The sequence below is a fragment of the Ambystoma mexicanum genome, chromosome 6q, assembly GCF_040938575.1.
Source record: "Ambystoma mexicanum isolate Mex_15411 chromosome 6q, UKY_AmexF1_1, whole genome shotgun sequence".
NCBI classification, from domain to species: domain Eukaryota; kingdom Metazoa; phylum Chordata; class Amphibia; order Caudata; family Ambystomatidae; genus Ambystoma; species Ambystoma mexicanum.
Genome location: NC_090937.1, coordinates 304,306,045 through 304,319,837, shown reverse-complemented (window position 1 = coordinate 304,319,837; position 13,793 = coordinate 304,306,045). Strand labels below are relative to the sequence as shown.

The 13,793-nt window shown below is 48.2% G+C and overlaps 1 protein-coding gene across 17 annotated transcripts in view; it reads right to left on the bottom strand.

Annotated features, from left to right (window-relative positions):
- ANKRD17 (ankyrin repeat domain 17) overlaps window positions 1-13,793 on the bottom strand; it is a 2,430,147-nt gene that overhangs the window by 955,642 nt on the left and 1,460,712 nt on the right. The gene's annotated exons all lie outside the window — the stretch shown is intronic.

Here is a 13,793-nt window from a genome sequence, read left to right as displayed (position 1 = left end):
CTTCTCTAGATTGTATCTCATCAAGAAATGTGTTAGGTGCACCTAAAACTCTTATAACCACCTTTTCTTCCCCTTTATATATTGCTGAAGTGCCATTTTGCTCGGTTTTCACCAAAGTACTGTTGATGCTAAAGTGCTGCCTTGCTTAACTTGTTCACAATCCAATTGGGAAGTGTTGCTGGTGTGTTTAAGAGGTTAAACCTGTATAACTTGTTCTTTCCCTCCCTCTGAAGAAATTGTTAGAGTGCCATTTTTGCTTAGTTTAACACTGTGCCGTTTTGGTCAGTTTTCACTCTTGCTCAAATGTGTCTACAATTTAAATAGGCAGTATACTTTTCCTGACTGTTTTAACTTACTTTAATACTAGTGACTTGTGTGTGAACATCAGAGTGTGTAAAATAAATAAATATATATATTCCTTTTGATACAAAGCTTTGGTCAGTGTTTCCTTGTTCCATATTATTGTAGTCCTATTGTGTAAACCCTGAATACTGCTCATCTCCCTCTTGGGATAAGTGACTGCTTAGCCACAGCTACCAACTAAATCTTTGTGGTACAGACCGATACCAAAGGGGATTTATTGCATATACCTGTAGTCTTAATCTTCTGTAGTGCTCCCTAAGGGAACTGCACAGGATTCTGCCTAACACTCTGTTGACGAGGATCACACAATTAGAACAGTTCGAGATTAACGTTGCCAGGAGTACTTGGATATTGTCAAAGGGAGGCAAAAGTTATAAGAGGGAAGGAAGAAAGGACAAGCCTTCGGCAAGGAAAAGGGTTCACCCCGATACCTCAAGGTCAGACGGAGGGAACGACCAAATGGACATAGTACCTTATTCGAATAAGAAAGCTGGTGCCACGGTAGTTGTTCCTGGTAGTTCCTGCAGACTCACGGTTCCTAAAGCTTCAGTCGTGGGGACAAGGAGGACGACGTCTGGAGCGATCTGCATTACCCAGGGATGAGGTCAGCAGCAGCAAATCAACAGTGAATAAAAAGGTGCGCTCCTTTAAAACGGGAGGGCTCTTCTGATGGCTATCCGGACCACTTCAGCTTCGTGCAGCGATTTCGACCAAGGAGAGGATTCTCTGGCTGTAGAAAGGTGAGCTGGTTGATCCCACCAGGCTCAAGGGAAGAAGACTCCGGACTGGATCTTCTCTGTCGTTGAAGGGTAGATAGCTCAGGACTGCAGCGGGACTCGGGAGTTGCAGCAGCCGTCTTCCTCTCCGCTTCTCGTCAGTTCGTGCAGTTCCAGTGGCGACTCTGACTTCCAGCTCAAGAGTCCTGCCTTTTATGGCAAAATCCCCCATTCACACTGCCTGGCTGTCAATCATACAGCAGGGGGGTTGTCCAGCCCGGACAACCAACTCAGCCAAAGGACACAAAGTGCGACTTGGGTCTCCAAGGATACCATGTGCAGGGGGTTACTAAACCCCTCCCTCACATTCAGCCCACCTAGACACCCAGACGCCAAAGGGGGGCTTCTTCACAAAAGCCCGCCAAAGGACAGTGAACAAAAAAGGCAAACCTGGTTTGCCGCGCAAAGTAAAACACAAGAAGGTTATTAAAACAAAGAAATGGTGACTAAACCCGACCAGAGCCAAAATAAAATGTATTTGGTCAAGCAGGTTTATGTTCGAGGCTATTGCAATAGCCTAAAACAGTACCACGTTTATACAGTATAATCGCGGTAGAAAAGATAGTGTAGATACCACTGCCACCAGCCAAGTCTTAGTGTTAAGGAAACGAAACAAGGCTCCAGGAGGCACAGACAAAGGGATCAGAGTTAACCCTTTCTGTAGGTTAAATGACTACATAAAGTAAATGGCAACTTTACCTGTTTCTGGGTGACAGTAGTCAGCCCCAGAAAAATGGAGTCAGTGGGAAGTCTTCGAGACAACCCTGTGTCACTGCACTGAAGGTGCTGTGTAACGCACACAAAAAGTTGGGCTCATGGAGTAGTGTGGCTCCAGAGCCCAAGATCACACAAACAGTAGAAATACACATGGCAAAACACATGTAAGAGTTGGAAAAAAGGTTCACACTCATCAGGTGGAAAAAATAAACCCCAGAAATCCAGCAAAGCTGCTGAGGGACTCGCTAGATAAGGGAAATTAGCCATGAATGAGAATTCTCCGTAACAGCCTGCTTGTAAGGTTTTCGGTTGCCCTTCTAGGAGCAATGTCAAAAGTAAGGGCACAATCATGCATACATTCCCGAGGAACATTGATTTAATAAGAGAATGGGTTCGACATTGTGGTTTTCCGGTGGATAAGCTTGAAAATAGAGCCCAGGTTGTTTTGGGAGACTCGAAGGCCAATAGATTCCGCATCTGCAGCCTGCACTTTACAAACGATATGTACGACCAATCGCAGTACACAAAAAAGCATTGTCTCAAAGTCTCGTAAATTGCTTCCAAATGCAATTCCAACTCTATTCATGCACACACTGCCTCGGGTGAGTCTCGGATGATGAATTAGCTGTAGGTGGTGAGGTACTGAACATGGTAACTACATGAACGGATTGGTGCTTTCGGTTTAAATGTGTCTTTCTAAAGTTTGCATATTTACCAGATTCTATTAACTTTTAACTATCCCACATTTTACTACACATCTGTCCCTGGTTTATGAAGCAACATAGAAAGTAATTATGACCATAGAAAACAAAGCCATAAGAACCCTTCAAAAGAAGCATAATCTTTCCTAATCGGTTGCTTGACATGTCCATTTGTCAGGAGAGCATACTGACGGAAGCACAGACCTTCGCAAGTGACGAAACCACCAACACATCCAGTATACCAATGGTGAGCCCCAAGACTTGCAGAAGCTCATATTATGACAGTTGGATCTTCCCACATTTCTAATGCTGATCTAATTTTCCCTTTTTTTTTATTGAAACTTCAGCTATAGGATCACAACTTAAAAGAAAAAGTCGGTCAACCATAACTTTTGTCACATAAAAGCGAGCCTGTACGTCTAAGAATGTCTTACAACCAGACAACTAGATGTACTAGCAAATCACATACGTCATGGTTCCACATCATAGCTAACTTATGTTCATACCAAAAGAATACATAGTCATACAAAGATCAGGTCCGGATATCAAAGTAAGTAAAATTAAAACTTTGGTCTGTAGTTGAGAGACTAGGAGCATAAGCTCATATCACATTCTATGAATGCCAATGCCAAAAGAAGAAAATTAGTTGATTAGTTAATTAGTTAATTAAGCCTCAGGGCGCAAGAGAATAGAGTCCAGAAAGTTGACGACAGCACATGTTAGTTGGATATCATGTCCAAAAATTGCACGGCCCCACCAATTGGCCTTGTCGTCAAGTGGGGCATATTTCCCAAGATGGCATTGTCGCTGGGTATTCACCCCTGAGCATGCTGTTACTAGATGATGAGACGTTTCTATGGCGTTGCAGCAGAATTGACACATGTTATCTACAGTGTCCTTATTTCTGCGTTGCCACAGCATTTCTTTAGTCTGAATGGCATTTAGCCGGAACTTTTTCACGATACTGTGAACTGGGACATTTTACTAAATATCGACAAGGTTTATTCAATTTATGCACACTAGTTTCTGATTTCAGCGTGAATTTTCCCTTTTACCACTTTGTGACAATGCACTGAAAATGAAGGACCAAGATTCTGTCTGCTTCCATTTCTTTTCTGGAGTCAACAAAAACTTCAAGCGCCTATCAGGTAATTTTATTTCACTTTTCAATTACGAGATTGTATTATGGTTGGAATTTAAAATAATATGAAATAGTTTATGTATCCTGTCGCTTGTTTACACTATGTGCCATTTATGGGTTTCTCTTTATGTACCATTGTCTGCATCCCATTGTCTCTGTTCCATTTCGCTGTTTTCATCCATGCTAAAACAAGTACTGTGTTACAGGGGTATACTGGTACTTCGACTACAATTACATCATCCTTTGGAGCTGGTCCTGAGTATGAGGTATGCATACTAACAGTTCCCTTGAATGAAAGAAAGTAAATCCTACATAGGACACTATTAGACAGTGACATTCATATAAACGTGCAGTGTTTCAAACTTTTATGATTTCCGTTCTAACATCACAATTTCTACCATAATGCAGAATACATTGCAAAATGTTTAAGGGCAACATTACAATCAGTGTGTTTTGCACGGTGATCTCTGATCGAATACACTTGCCATCAATAAGGTGAAATTCGAAATGTATATGTTGACTAAATAACTTCCAGTGTTTGCCAGGGCATGCATGTAAGCGATTTGTGCGATGAAAGGTTTTAATTTCCAATATGTTTGACTTTTGTTTTTTTTTGCTGAACTTTCTATTCAAGGAATGTATACAAGGTGCTGAATTACAAGAGGAGGCACAGGGATCAGAGGTGGAGGACCAGCTTTCTGGTGCGGTCATTACAGAGACGACCACGGTTTCACAGAAAATCAAGAAAAGAAGGATAACTAACAAACCATTTCGTTTACTAGAAGTGTTTCGGGCTGGTGTTTTCTTCATAACATGTTTTTTTATTTAAAGTGTTATCTACTGTATATGTGATTTACATTGAACATGTTTTTACAACCCATCTTCTAGAGGCCCAGAAGGAAAAGAAGTATAAAGCCAACAAATGAAACCAAAGATGCTGCTTGCCAAACAGATATCACCATGGAGCAACTACTATTTGAGGCGCAGCATGGTTCAGTCAATAAGCAGACTCGAGATGCTCATGTCCAATGGCCAGAAACTGTATTGAATGTGACCGGCGAAGCCAGCAAAGTGTTGTTGGACCATTGCTACAATGTGAGAACTATACAAGATCAAACAGAATAGAATGAAGATGCTTTTGAATTCCTCGCTGACCACTTGACACAATCTACACCCGCAAAAAAAGGTCCACCCAATAAACAATCGACGTTGATCGTTTCTCTAATTTGTGTGCAAATAATACAAGCTGGACTAACAGAGACTGAGGCTTCAACGCAATTGACCGAGGACCTTTCCAAAGATCTCGACTACAGTTTGTCTAGTTTGGCTGATTTGTCCACCAGAGCTGAGTCACAAACCACATTCATGCCGGACGATTGGCTAATAAAAGGAGCACAAATACATTTTATTTGACAGCTGCATGGTAGAGATTATATTGATGCTGAAATGTGTACATCAAATGAGGGGGAAAATATGCGGGGAGCCATTGGTGAATGTGACTTGTGTATGACAAGGCACTAACCTGAAAATCCAAGCCAACTGTGCCCACCTCCATGATACATTTTCATGGTCCGCTCAACTGATGCTGGGCAAAGTGCCAGCTGGAAATCTACTGTGTTCAGCAGCTTTACTTTTCAGTGGTTCGACTTTTAATAAGTTGTCCAGTTTCAGTCAATTTGTGGGACTTCAGCTCATTGCTAAATCGCAGTACTATAAATATCAAAGAATTCTTATTTGCCGCTATTATTCAAGACTGTAAAATTTAACAATTGTCAATTGAAAGCACATTCTATTGCAAACGGCTCAGGCTAGCTGGTGACGAACAGTGTGACAGCCCTGGATTTTCACCAAAGTACTGCACATTCCACTTTCAGGATATGGAAACTAAATTGTGAGTTCGGAGATCGTGCAGGTGTCCAAATGTAAATCCTCAGTGGCCATGGAGAAAGAGGTTTCATAAAATCCCTCAAACATCTTCAATCGAGTAGAATGCAAATAGACCTCGTAGCCACTGACAGACATGTTTCAATAGCCAAGGCCATGCAGGAGCAGTTTCCAAAAATTCTCCATTAATTTGATGAATGTCACGTTGCCAAATCAGTGACTAATTTTTTTTTACTGCTCCTGGTAAAAAAAAGGGTTCGGGACAGGCAGCGCGCCATGCGGACGTGCCTGCTGTAAGCTCTGTGTAAGGCGCCTGATCGGGCCATTTTTGATGCACTAAACAATGAACTTTGCTGCTGTAAAGCAGACGGAGGAGTCCCCGATGTAGAGGAGTTTTTCTGGGGCAGTTCTTCGCTGCGCTGAGTGAGTCCCAGCAGCTGAAAATGGGAATTGCAATCCCGCGCAGCTACTGACACCTAAAATGGCAGGCGAACTGTTGGTGGCTTGGCGCCACTACATCCCGGACCTGCGGAGGATGCGAGTGGCTCGGCGCTAAGGTCAGAGAAAGGTTGGAATTTGCGCAGCCCTGAGCGGCGAAGATACCTGGAGGAGGAGTTGCTTCCTTGGAGTGGGAACCAGCGAAGGTGAAGTGCGGGAGCTTGAGATTCACTCTGGGCGGCGACTGCGCCACGAGAGCAGTCTCAGGTTTTGGACACCTTGGGGAAGGAAGACGGATGAGGCGGCCAAGCTAACTTGAGGAGAGCCACCGGTGGAGGTAAAGGGGTGGGGGCGGTTCAGTCTCCCGGACTGGGGCTCTCTGGCTCGCCTCCTGGTACCAACCCCCACCTGCCTCTGGCAGCACCTGCAAGTCGGCAAGCGCCTTGCCGGTCCAGACGGCGGGAGGGCATGAGTGAGGCTCATAGCCCCTGAGACGAGGGGCCCACCGGCCGTGCTTGCCGGCCGCGGCAGGGATAAAGAGGAGCTGCGCTTCCTGAGTGCCCGCCTGGGCTTTTCGTGCATTGCTGAGGGGCTCAGTGGGAGATGGCGCCAGATGAGGCCTCCCAATTCTGCAGGGGACTGTCGTAGGCCTGGTGAGGGAGAGGGGTGCAGAAACAAAAAAAGGCAAGTACTGCACTAGGCCGGACAACATTTCAGCTAGTGCTGCAATGGGGTGGGGGGAGGAACAAAACAAGGGTAGGGGGAGGAGACAGATAAAGTTGCTATCATACTAGGTCCAGGGACAATTCTGATAGAGTAGGTGCATAGAAGAAAGTAAGTAAGCGGAGGAAGGGGGGAAAAGGGAGAAGAGGAGAGAACAGAGAGTAAGCAGTCAAAAACAGTGGAGAAGCAAGAGGGGAGAGTGAATACAATTGCAGAAGTCAGTAGTAACACACAATGTTGCACGCCTGGATACAAGATGAAAATGGAAACAGCATGATTCAGGGCTACCATGAGAAAGGGTGACGCACCGTGAATCAATGAAGTCCATAAAAGTCAAATCCAGCATTGGCCACAAGACGTGATGGTGAAACCAGAATGTATCAGGACAGACTGCAGAAGTAGGCTGGAGGAGGGATTAAAGGGAGCAGGGTAGAAGAATCAAGCAAATCAGGCAACACCTGTGTGTGAGAAGGGGGGGCACAAGGAAACATCAAGGGGGGTGGTGGGCACCAGAGGGGTGGGGATGGCCTGTGGGGACAGAGGGAGTAAACACATGTTGGTGCATGCTTACCTGCTGTCTGAGCAGGGGTTCGGTCCCTGGATCCTCCTGGCCCGAACAAGTCCAAACAGGAATTGCCCTTTTCTTTGCCTGCCCTTCGCTTCGGACGTCCGGGCGAGAGATGCCCTTGATTTAATTGTTAAGAGCAGGAAGGAAGAGGCATGGCTAAGAAGGTGGGTGGTGCTAAGGCCAGGTGACCAAGATCCACTTGCACCTGCTCCCCATCTACAAAGGAAAAGAGGCTGGAGGGCACCTTAAGTAGGGAAAAAGAGCGCCAACCAGGAAGGCACAAGGTGGGACGTGAGGGCCCAGCTCTTTAAACTTGCCCCCTGCGATGCTCCCAGGGCGAGGGGCTGTGGGAGGGTGTGTGCCAGAGGCTCCACTATCTTCAGCTTTATTAGGTCCCAAATGGGCTCCAAGGACCCGTATGCATTGAAGCTGTGCCCCCTTCCACAAGCCTAGACAGAGGCCCCTTGTGGGTTGTTATGCTTTACTGGGCCCCCCGTGTTACCAAACGTCCATCCTCCTCATCACGGGCCCGTTAGAGTAAGGACGCACGTTCTCTCAGCCCCCCATGTAGCCAAACCATATGAGACCAGATGGAGGTGTCCAGAAATCCCCGTAACCCATCTGCTTCTCCTTGCATCTCTGCAGCCTTCTGCAGGGGCTGTCCTGTTGATGGCTTCCTCCCTTCCTTTACCTCGCTCTTTGGGCTTCTGCACACTCTCTCCGGTCCTTCCCCCAGGCACCCCAAATCACAGGCTCCCAGACTCTCCACTCCTCGGTCTTGCGCTCCTCTTCCTTTCCTCTATCTGGGGGAGGGGTGGTCCTCTCAGCAGAGGTCCTCCGCTGAACGTCCCGATTCTCCCTGGGACAGCAGCCACTTCACTCTGCAAAACAGAGAGCTCCCGTCAGATGGCAGGGCCCCCTCCTCATTTGCATTTCCCCACCGGCCTCCGGACCTCTCCTCTTCTCCAGCAACCCATGTGTCCAGCGCAGGCTCGCCATCTCCGTGCTATCCCTCAATCCTGGGCTGCCATTTTGCCACGGCGCTGATCGGGCTCTGCTTCGCTCGTACTCCGCAAACTGCGCGTGTTTCTGCTTCAACTTTTCTCGGGAGGTACCCCAAACATTCCGACACCTGTGCCCACCTTACTGGCCCATTATATTTTATTGTAGGGAGGGTTTGGGCAGCGAGACAGGGTTGGGCGCAGGAGCTCACCGAGGCTGCATCCGTCGGCTTCCTCAGCTGGCCACGCTTCGAACGTGTTTTTTAGGATGTTGTGGGTCACCCGTTTCCCTTCTGAGACAATCGCCAGCAGGTGTGATCGTACCGGTTCCGGGACTTCTTGGAGACCCTCATGAAGTAGGTTTCACTGTACATCACTAACTCGCAAGAAGGGTAGTATTATTAGTAATTCTTGTTGAATATGCCGCTGAAGTGGTGATGCGTTTGCCAAGGGCATACCATTTTTTGCAGTCTTTGTCGGGGGGTGCTTCTGCAGTAGATAATGGCACCCGGCCCTCTTCCTGGTACTAGTGACGACCAGGAAGTCGTGAGTGGCATGCCCCCGGATGTACAACGGGTCAGAAGGTGACGGCCCTTGTAAGGGAAGGAGACAGCAAATCAGGTGAAAGGCGCTTCTTGATGGAATTTAGCAGTGGGATTGCCTGACTTGTGGGGGGTATCTCCATCTAGATGTCTTTTACAAAGTCAGTGTCTTGTACAGCTTCCTGTGTGGCAATTTGGAAATGGTCAGCAGCCTTTTTCAGGACTGCATTAAAGGCCATTTGATCATCAATAGGTGAAGCTTGCCTCTGTGGAGGCAAGGAGGGAGGATCCAGACAAATGGCGTCTGACTCAGGAGTTGGAATGGGGGAAAGCCAAGGTCCTTCCTCAACAGACTGATCTTGACCCCAATCTGGGCAGTGGTCCGGTGTGTCCTGGCCAAATGGATCGTCTTCCTGACCATAGGGATCCTCATAGACCTCTTCAGGTTCAGAGAACTCAAAAACCTCTTCCAGGGGAGTTTGACTGGAAAGGTTCAGTAACTTTGGAAAACTAAGGCATGAATCATCTCCCTAGGTCTTTTAGGAGTAATAAACCTTTCAGAAATGTTTGCCATATAGCTCTCAAACCTCACTGTGGTCCACAGGGAGGTACCAGAGGGGTCAGGAGGAGGGGTCTCCAGGAGGAAAGGTGTCCTTAGAAGAAAGGGACTTATCAGCCAAAGTCTTAGAGAGGGGCTGGGAACCCCTCAGACTACTCCTCTCGACTAGACGATGTGCTATTCGGTTAGCTCCGATGGATTAGGGATAGATTTCGACACGCCTGTAGGCGTTGTCGAGGTCTTCGGCTCCGCCGAAACCTTTGGGGTTGACGTGCTCCTAGATGGTGCGTCGTCGCTCTTGTGTTTTTTTTGCAGGGATGCCCTTATGGGCAGAATGCCCAGACGCATGCCGAGATGACAGATGTGGGGAAGGGGCCAATGGTAAGGATCGGTAGGCGCCCCTCGTCAAAACTTTTGTTGGGCCTGTTGGCATCTGATGCTTCCTCGACGTACCCATTGAGGGAGCTCGTGGGGTTGTATGCCTATTCTTAGGTGGTGTGGTTGTGCCCCTGTCGCCAGTGTGTGATCTTCCCATAGCAGTACCGGCAACCTGCCTGTCGGGGATGGGCAACTGGGAACCGGACCATTCCACGCAAAAGTCCATGGCCTCCATATCGGAGCCATGGCTGCCGCTAGAATCCCGTCACTCGAGGCGACAGCACAGACGGGGGAACCACTTTCAGCCTGCATGGCGTAGGCCGCCCACCGTTTTGTCCGCCTGTCTTTGAGCCTCTATGGATGAAGTTTGCTAGACTTGCAGGATCACTCGTGGTTACGCGGTAGACACTTGTTGCACTTACAGTGTGTGTCTTTCCAAGGGTATTTTCCGTTACAGGACGGACAACATTTAAATGGAGTCCTATCCATAGTAGAGGTAAAGGGCGGCAGCCAGACCAGAGGGGGAAAAGGAAATGCACTCTCAGAGAATCAAACCCCCACTCTCCCTACTGTATATGCCTGGACGGAGGGCCAAGGTCACGTGGCCGACAGCATCAACTGATGCACCAGTCGCCGAAAGCAGTAGACTTCTTCGGCGTAGCGGTCCACAAGTAGCCGCCAAAGATGAAAGTTGAAGACCAACGACCATCAGTTGTGGGACAAAGAAGTTATGAATTTGCAATATATCTCTTATGAGCTCCACATAGGGTGACCCATTAGTTGGGCGTAAAAAAACAATCTGAAGGACCTCGACGCGTGAGGGATTTCGGGTACTCTACACGTCATGTTAGGTATAGTGTTACAGGCACGTCCAAGTCGACGTCCCCTTTTGATCCTCGAAAGAAAGATGCAATACTCCGCAATTACCACTAGATGTCGGACTATATATACAGCATGAGATTCTAAACTGATTAAAAAGCATCAGAAATGTGATTATTAAACTCCTCTTAGAAGACGGCTCGATTGCTGAAAATAAATAACCGAAAGGGTCCATATGGCTGGGGGTCCGTCAGGAGGCCCAGAGATAATTTCTGGCACTCTTCCACAATTACCCAGATAGGCTCAAGATCTTGGAAAAGGCAAAGGCCAGGGGTCCGGTGCAACTGGGCTCGGCAAGAATTTCCATCTTTCAGGACCTGTCCTCCCGGACCCTCACGAAAAGAAGGCTGTCTCTACGCCTCACAAAGTGGTTGAACGGGAAAGGGATGCGGTACAGGTGGGGATTCCCGTTTTCAATTTCCTTCGAACTCAAGGGGCAGAGGCACAGGCTTGTGATGGAGGAAGAAATAAATAGCTAAAAGGGAACTAACCACCGAGGGGGACCTGTCCTTGGGGTGAGATCGAAAGAGACATAGGATGGCACATTAAGGGACCAAGAGGAGAAGAATCCTGGGCTCAAGGAAATTCATGAAGTTGAACACCCCCCTCCCTGCCACCCCCAGTACATCCTAAGGACAATCCCAGAGGTGGCACGAAGGTGGCTTAAGGACACTTTACCTATGATTGGGTCTGACTGGGATCATGAGGGGGAGTCGCTGTTTGACACTACGAGGGTGGTAAATGGGCTCTAAAGTTTGTTCAGGGGGATTACGATAGGTCTTCGGACGTCAGATTTGCATTGTGTTAGCTTAAGTTTGTGGGCTAGGGTGGGGGCACCCAAGGGGCGACTAGAGAGAGGCCTGGGTTTCGGGCTTGTTTGGTGGTTCGGACTCAGCTAGTGATGGTAACTGGGAGGGGCCGAGCGCCACAGGGGAGTGAAGGGGGTGGGGAGGGTTTCAGATTACACAGGTTGGCTCATGTTCTGTTCACCTGGGGAAATTTGCTTTTTATTTCATGGGGGTCTGCTGTTGTTCAGAGAGCGTTGGGATTTGACATGGTTGAGACAGGATGGGTGACAGTCTGTGTGTATGCACACTGAACGTGAAGGGGCTCAACTCCCCCACCAAGAGGTCCTTGGTTGCAAGGGAATTTAAAAGGGCTGGGATCGACGTCTTATTCATCCAGGAAACAAGATACCAAAGAGGGGACAAGCAGAGGATCCCTTGTGGCCTTATTAGAGGGGAATAATGGGGGAGGGGTCATGAATATCTAGAAAGGCAGGGGTTGGGATTCTTGACTGGAAAGGGCTCTGGATGGAAATGGCTAAGTATGGTCTGATGTAGAAGGGAGAGCTGTGCTGATCCCAGGCCTGATCAAGAGAATAAGGTTTACCTTTGCAACAACATACTCTCCAAACCAGCGTACAAAAAGATTCCTGCAAAGAAACCTAGAGAAGGTGGTGGGCGAGGGCAAGGGGCATCTTATCCTAGGAGGTGATTTCAAAGCTTGGATGGATGTGAGTTTGGACAGGCAGATCAGAGACGAAGGGGAACAGGAACCTCAAAAACAAGGAGATGGTGAGCTTGGAACGGCTATGGGGTTATATGGGTTGAGGGACATTTGGCGATACTTCTACCCACTGTTACGCTCACCTGGTCTCTGCGGAAGCGTTGGGGCATGATTGCAGCCCTGCCTGGGGTGAGGTCGCTCAGGTCTGACTTCACCCTCTGCGCTTATGTGGTGACTAGTGGTAATAGGTGATGCTGCTCGGGACTGCTCCTGTTGATTAATTTTGGCAAGCACTCCGTCCTGCTGCTTCTGGCAGCGGCGCTTGCACGTGGTAGTCCAGTCCTGCTGCGACTAAGCCACAATACTTCAGGTAAGTGTTCCTGTTTGCCTTTGTCTTTCCTCGTCTGTTTTTGTTGTATTGTAAAGTTTGTTGTCTTGTATTGCTGACTGTTCCACTTTCGATGTTTGCTCTTTTGCTTTCTTCCCTTGCAGGTGATGTTGCCGGCCCGGCAGAAGCTGCAGAGCTCGAGGCGGCAACCGGAGGGAATGAGGAACGAAGCTGCAGCGGTACAGTAACTGGTAAATGGTTAACTAGGGAGCACGCAGGGTTCAAATGCGGCGCAACCTTAGGACGGATGTTCTAACCTGGTCTTTCTTCTTCTTCACGGGGTCCAAGTTCGTGGATGCGGAGTCGGGAACACGATCACTGGATGTCAGGAGAGGAGTCTGCAGATGAAGCGATGAAGCACCGGTTTCCTGGAGGTGAGTATGCAGGAGAACGCCTGGTTTCAAAGGTAAGTAAACTGGTCCAAGCGGCAGTGAGCGTCACGTTGCACGTGAGTGCACAGTAACGCGAAGCACCGGCCTTAACATAAGATGGCACTCTAATAAGTTATAGAAAAAGGGAGGGAAAAGGCAAAGTTATGGAAGCACACAATTTCAATACCTTTCAAAGAACCACAGTGAGGCAGGTTAGGCAAAATCTCCTGGAGAGCAAGGAAGTTCAAATGCCAGGCCCACTCTTAGAGAGAGCGAGCGAAATGTGTCCAGGATCACACAGTGGGGTTATGCCCAAAGAGTCTTTGTAAATAGTTCACAAAAAGATTGAGATCAAGTCAGGAAAAGTTAGTTAACAGGCCCCCGGCTAACCCAGGTTAGAAAGTCGAGGATTTACTGTCACCCCGAACGATCTGTCGCAAGGGAAGCCAGGCGGGACACAGAACCTGAAAGTGGGAAGAACGCTCCAGCGGGGGCAGTTGTTCCCGGCAGCGGGTGCAAGTCGGTGTTTCGTCCAGAGGAAGAGGAGGTCTCGACGTGGAGGAAAGCTGAAGGTCGTTGCACTGCCAGGGAAGAAACCAGCCGCGGAGTTTCCCGGTTACAAGGTACCACCCTTTTCTTTGCGGTAGTGGTAAACCGTGGTATTACGGTTGCCAGGGTGCTTGGCACGGGCAAGGCAGCCACGAGATTGTCCAGGAAGGCGAAAAGATGGGCAAACTGGTTATCCCCACCAGTCAAAGGAAGAAGACTCTCCAGGCTGGAGATCTCCTCTGTCATCGGGAAAAGTGGTGAGACGGTTTGCAGGGCTCCACCGGTGGTGTCGTCGTTGCAGGTCGG